This window comes from Mastomys coucha, unplaced genomic scaffold, assembly GCF_008632895.1.
Source record: "Mastomys coucha isolate ucsf_1 unplaced genomic scaffold, UCSF_Mcou_1 pScaffold20, whole genome shotgun sequence".
Taxonomy (NCBI): Eukaryota; Metazoa; Chordata; class Mammalia; order Rodentia; family Muridae; genus Mastomys; species Mastomys coucha.
In genome coordinates, this window is record NW_022196903.1 from 51,695,876 (window position 1) to 51,703,201 (window position 7,326).

Genomic DNA, 7,326 nt, shown 5'->3' on the forward strand with positions numbered 1-7,326 from the left:
TGTATAACAAGTTAGAGACCAGTAGCCTGGGCTGTATCAGAGCCTGTATTATATTGTCCAAGTACTTTGAACGTATGACACAACCCAGTGCCAGAAAAACAAACACCAAATAGTATCTTTCATTTGAGAATCATAGCTCTAAATCTTTAGATGTAAGCATACAACCTGGACCGGGAATGTAAAGAAGACAGTGGGAGAGAAGTTGCAGAGAGGAGATAGTAGGACACAGGTGCTATGAAGTGGAAGATGGGAAAAAAGGGGGAGGGGACTTCAGCTGAAGTGGAGAAGGTAGGATAATAAAGAAGGAAAGAAGAAAGGGGACAAATACCATTAAGGATTTTTGAAAATGTCATACAGAATCATATTACTTTATGTTTACATAATTACATATATATATATGCCCTAAATGATCAAAAAAATAAATTTAAAATGGAATTTGCATTTTAGAATCCAATTCTAAAAAGGGTTGAAAGAAGATCTTTGCTTTGCTTTGCTTTGATTTACTGAAAACAAGATCCAGCAAAAGAAGTGCACTCTGGTTGGGCACCCTAGATCCCAGAGCAGACTCTAGGAGTCAGATCTGCTGGAAATGTTCCTCGTTCTTTCCACAGGATTAATTAGGCCCCAGAAGGGCTCTGTGACAAACAGGAAACATGAAGTCCTTTTATCACAGATGAAACAAAACAGCAAACCTCTGAAGCTGTTTGAAGTAGCACTGATAAAAACCTCAGGCCCCCTACCACCAACTTCCCTATGACCGGCCTTCTCCGAAGTCTGCCACACACATGCACACACACCCTCACAGCCAGACCAACTGCTTAGAACAGACGACACAGGTTTCCATCCTGAGGAGGGCAAGTCTACTTCATTTTCCTCTAGACGGTGCCCTAATTTGTCTCTACTTTGCTATGTAGCTTAGGACACAAGCTTTTGAAATTAATGATGCTTTTTAAAGAGTAATAGCTCTGCTCTAATTTAGATGGTATTTCTCACTACTCACAAGCTCACCATTAAAACTACCAAAGAAATAACCAGCAAATAAAAATGCACTACTTTCAAGCCCACAAGTTGCTTAGTAATTGATAATGAGTCACTCCAAGTCAGGTAGTCACCTCACACCTATGTAATGAAGCATGCAATTTGATACATCCTCCAAAAGGCAGGTCAGAATGTGGAGCTGTGGAAGTGAAATCAGTTTTGAAACACTCCTAATTTTGGTGGTAATGGTGGTTTTTTTCTTCTACTGAGATAACAATCACATAATTAATCATTTCTATGTGTACGATCCAATGGTAGTTAATGTTTTTATGATATATAACCATCAACTTCTTCAGTTACAACTTTTTTCATAACCCCATAAAAACACCCTGTACCCACTAAATAGCCATTCCTCATATCCCCTGATCCTGTCTCCTCACAGCCTCTCAGCTGCTTTTTCAGTATGGACTTTTCTGTTATGTATATTCTGGAGGTACCAGGGGCTAGGACAACGTAAGTCAGTGAAGTGTTTGCCTTTGCAAGCATGAATATTTGAGTTCAGTCACCAGAACCCATATAAAAATGTGGGTCATGATACAAGCACATACTACAGGGTAAGCATGTATTATAAGCATGTAATATGGGCTTCTTATAAACCCCTATAATGTAGACTCTCTACCCTTTCTCCGTAGCCTGTAAGGGAGGAACTTTCATGTTGCCTTGTGGGTCAGAGTCCCACCATGCTGTCATTCTATGATGTTAAGAACTCTGCTAATGAGTCTCTCACTCCAAAACAACAATAAGCAGTAAATGCACTGTTGCTGTGGACAACTGAGGCTCAGTATGACTCAAAGTGGTATGTGAGACTGGGCAGTGTGCTACTTAGACCCAACCTTCATCAAGAAACAAAGTTGTACTCCTTATCCATTGACTCCTGGACCTTTAAGCTGTTGCCCCTAGGGATATTGTAGCCACCAGTAGATATGGGTTACTGGGTTCCTGAAAGAAAACCTGGGAAAGCTGGGGTTGAATAGGAGGGATGGAGAGAGAAGAATGAGACCCAAGACAAAGATTCTGATCAAGAATCTTTACTTATGACTCTGAACTTATAAAGGGGGAAAATCCATCCCCCACTATGCCAAGATCTCGTCGCCTTGTCAGGATCTTGTTGCTTTGTCAGGATCTTGTCAGGAAAACAGGCTCCGCCACCCAGCTCCTTGTAGGAAGTTGCAGATGTAGCAGGCCAATAGACTTTACCTAGATCAGAAGAATCCACCCTAGGTGGGCTAGCCTGCCCTGGCAAAGCAAGGTCTGATTCAGCCCTCTCAAGGCTGAGGGGAGGGCACAGCATTTCAGGCATAACATGTTTACAAGAGCAGAGAAAAGCTTTAAACAGAACAATACACATAAGGAAGCAGTCCACACACAGCACAAGTGAAATACAGGGTGGACCATAAGAATATGATAAGAAACAATGACAGTATCCACTATCATTCCCAGAAACCGCTTAACAGGCAGACCCCTCAGTTTCCATGTCTTCAACATATTAGCCTTGCTTTTTGTGTGCCCTGATGTCTACCTCACCTAGATGCTACCTTGATGCAAGCAGCAGCAGATAAGGAGCAGCTAGTCCACAGTATACGTTGAGCTGCCTCCAGCAAGGCATTTGGAATGGAAGGGACTTGCATGTTTGTACGACCTACCACAAGTCATATGGTATACATATCTTATTTCATGCTCATAGCAGTCTTACAATGCTCATCAGGGAGCACAATAGGCCAGATAATTTTGCTGCTTTGAGTTTATCTGAAGAGAGTGAGGTGTGGAACAAACTACTAGAAAAAGCCTTTAGATGTTAGCTCTCATCCCAGGAACATTTCCCAAGGACTGTGGATTGACGAACTCAGAACATGTGTTTAGCTACCAGAGGAGTAAGTTCTAAGATATGGTATATGAGGCAGTGAAGTCAAGTAAGAAGACTGTGTTACACTAAAGAGCTAGATAATTTTAGCACAATCACCTCAAGTGATTTCCCCAGTGAGCCGCTCTCTGGAGAAGACTCCTGCCTCCTTTTCTTGGGCAACATTCTTTCAGGTCCTAGAAGATAAAGAAGCCTTCATAACATAAAGTGACTTCCTTACCTAAGAAGGTTCTAGAATTAGCATTGGCTACAGTTTCAGTTTATACCCATTCACACTTCTCCCAGCCCTATGAAAAGCATCAGGAAACAAAAATGGTCAAGAGTTTCTCCAGCCATCCAAGGACTTCAAGAAATGGACTACTGGCATTTACTGTGTGTGTTATATCTGACAGTTAAAAAAGTTTCTGCCATTGTGTCTGATACATATGGATACAAAATGAATTTCTGTTTTCTTTCCCTTAATATCTTTTGAAACACTCACTCTTTTGGGACTGTCTTGATTTCTCAGATCTTCTCCAAACCCAACTTGGTATGAGACAGGATAAAAGCAATTAAGTATATTAGTCCTGTGAATACAAAAAAGCAGATATTATCAGCCTCAACTCTAGTTAAGAATTTAGGCCATGTGGTAGCACAGCAGTTAGGAGCATGGGCTTCAAAATCTGAGTCAGAATTCTGACTCTATGCCTTGTTGATAAATTCTAGCTTTTCCTTTTTATGCTCAGAATTAAGCTAAATCTTTTGTCTATATTGTAAAACCTCATTTCCTGATGTGATGTCCTTCGATAGTCTGCCTTAATAATCTTTAACAAGCATCATAACTAATTTTTCTTTAATGTGTATATGTATATTCCAAGTGACGTGGAAAGTGATAAAGCATAGCAACTTACCTATCTATTGTACATAACATATTTAGAAAGTTTCTATCAAAAAGAAATGGCTATTCTAAAAATCACTAGAAGTCACTTTACTGTGTAGAAAGTAAATAACGGTGCTGCTTTTCTATCAAAGAGTTAAATGAGACAAAAGAAGTTCCATTTTAAAAGAAATTTGCAAAGGAACATCTGGCAAAAATCCTGCCCAATTAGCTTCTGTCATGTTCTAAAAGTTGTACCACCTTAAGCTAACCAATTACATAAGAATGTGAAAAACCAGACAGTGGTGGCACATCCCTCTAATCTAGGCACTCAGGAGGCAGAGGTCTACGAGTCTGAGACAGAGGCCTGTATGCCTCATATACATAGTTAGTTCCAGGATGGCCAGAGCTATACAGAAAAACCCTGCCTTGGGTGGGAGGGGACATAAGAACAGGAATATTTAACATTATACTTTGTTTTTATCTTGATCAGCCAAATAAGAACTTATATAATATTAAAGAAAGATTGAGATAAGAATAGAAGTTTTGGATTTGCCAGAAAGAATGGGTTCTTCTTGGAAATGATTGAAAGTGGGTAAAGTATTAGTGGTATATAGCTGGAAGGTTTTCAAAAGTTGTCATTGTCAAACTCATCCTCATTCAGAACTCAAATGCATATTTTATAGACAAGATGGAATTATTTTTGTGGGACAAATACCTATTGTTTACCTTCTAAAGCACTGTTGTTTGAGGTTAATATTATATTTTAGAAAGTTTTACTGCCTTAGAAAATTCTATTTCCACTACCTGGAATCCCTTTCCTTTAGCAGATAAGTGTCAATCTCAATAATCTCTTTGTGAGGAAGGCCATTCCTGACCCGCCCCAGGGACTCTAAGTACCTTGAGTCACAGCTACCACCCTAAATATGGTGCCTGGCCTCCAGCCAGAGCAGAGAGCACTGCAATAAACAAGTCCTTATTTGGAGCATCATGATAAACAAGTCCTTATTTAGAAAAGTTGAGTGCCTCTGGTTTGTGATGCAAGCTGGCATGATTTCTCATGGCCTATTATGCTTTGCCGCTTAGCCAGTGCTGATTGGGACCTGGCAAAGTATTTAATCTGTGAGTTCTGGGGTCTGGGAAGGAGAGATGAATGAATGATTCTGTAGTAGAAGGTTCCTGAATAAACTTCCTGGAGAAGAGTTCATGGATGCCTCCTTATTTCCGCTGGTCGGTGAGGCTGCGACAACTGGTGGCCCATACAGGGACATCTTCCACAGCTCAGAACTCCTTGCAGACAGGGCAGTCGACTGGTAAGTTCCCAGGTAAGGTGGGACATAAGTGCAAATAAGGACCTCGGTAAAGAGGCAATAAGGTCTCCGGGTTGGAGCAAAAAAGTCCCATTAAGGACAAATAAGGACCTCAGTAAAGAGGCACTAAGGTCTCCGGGTTGGAGCGATAAGGTCCCATTAACGGCAAATCAAAAGTGATAGTATGGGGAACTCGCAATCTTGTCCTGTGTTTGTTGCTCTTAAGGAGCTATTAAAAGCAAAAAAGATAGAATTGAAGAGAGGAACCCTAGAAAGATTTCTGTCAGAAGTAGATATTGCTGCTCCTTGGTTCGTGGCGTCGGGTCACCTGACGATGTCCAGCTGGGACGAATTAGGGAGAGATCTGGATTTCACCTAGGAGGAAGGAATCTTAAAAGGTGGAGTGCGACTAATCTGGAAACTGCTTAGGAGCTGCCTGGAGGGTAAAGTGTGTTCTAAAGCAGTAGAGAAGGGACAGGAAGTGTTAGAACAGCTGAAGGAAGAGAGGTCAGCAAAGTCTGAGAAAGATCAGACTGATGAAAGTGGCTCGGACTCTGAAGGGGAACTTGAGAAGTTAGTACAGAAAATGGAGAGGTCAACTATTAGGGTGGAGCCCACAGGCCCAGGGCCGCCTGTCCAGTTAGAGGCTCTTCACAGATATTGCATGACTCCTTCTGATTGGATGAGCACTGTGAAAGCCTGCCTCTCATCAGGTCAATATCTGGACTGGAAAGCCTTTTTAATAGAATATGCCAATGAACAGGCTACTGCTAATCGAGCAGCTGGTAATCCTGCCTGGGATTTGGATATACTTTTGGGACAGGGCAGGTTAGTGCAGCAGCAAATTGGATATCCGCTGCAGGTGTATGCAAAAAACCCCACCATGAGTGCAAGAGAATTGACCTGGGAAGATGCAGAGGGACATTCAGGGAAAATCCAACCATTTGTACTTGAACTTCCGGTATCATTCTGGGGACGAGATCTACTATTAGAAATGGGATTTACACTAACTAATGAAGGAAATTATACTGAGACTTCTCATGGTATTATGCAGGCCATGGGATGTCACCCTTACTTTGGTCTAGGGAAGTATTTGCAAGGCCGAAAGTCCCCCATTGTTGCTCAGCTGAGTGAAGAGGCAAGGGCTGGGTTTTTCCTAGGGGCTGCTGAGGAAGCTATACCCATCACTTGGAAGACAGAGGAACCAGTGTGGATTCCTCAGTGGCCTTTATCCTCTGAAAATTTGATGGCTGCAGCTCACCTTCTACAAGAACAACTTGAATTGGGGGATATCAAGTCCTCGGTTTCACCATGGAATACCCCTATTTTTGTAATAAAGAAAAAATCAGGAAAATGGTGATTGTTGCATGATTTAAGAGCTATTAATAGACAAATGAAGATCATGGGGCCAGTTCAAAGAGGATTGTCATTATTATCAACCCTGCCTAGGAAATGGCCTATAATTGTAATTGATATTAAGGATTGTTTCTTTTCTATTCCTTTATGTGCTGAAGATAGTGATAGATTTGCGTTTACCTTACCCTCTGTTAATCATGAAAAGCCTGATAAAAGATTTCAGTGGGTAGTTTTACCCCAAGGTATGGCCAATAGTCCCACCATGTGTCAATTATATGTAGCCCATGCCCTTAAACCAATTAGAGAAAAGTATCCTGATGTTAGATGCATTCATTATATGGACGACATTTTGGTATCAGCAAATTGTGATTCCAGGTTGAATGCAGCTTACACAGAATTAGTGAAGGGGTTAGAACAGGCAAGTTTATTTATAGCTCCTGAGAAGGTTCAAAAGGAACCTTTTAGGGACGAAAATATTTTCTCAAAAAATTGTTCCACAGAAAATTTCCTTAAGAATTGATAAACTTTCCACACTTAATGATTTTCAAAAATTAATGGGAGATATTCAATGGATAAGACCATATTTGAGAATCCCCAATGTGCAATTAAGGCCTTTATATAACATTATGCTCGGAAATCCTGATTTGAATTCTCCTCAACAATTAACTGATGAGGCATAAGAAACATTGAAGAGGGTGGAGGAGGAACTGGAGCATGCCTTTTTGGCACGGCGCTCCCTGGATGAAAAGATCTTGTTATGCATTTTGGCAACTGAGAGTCAACCTACAGGGGTTCTGTGGCAAGGTGCTCCTCTGTTGTGGATCCAACCCAAAAGTACTATTAGTAGGACTGTAGAACATTATCCCTCTGCAGTAGCCTTATTAGCCTTGTCAGGTATTCAACAA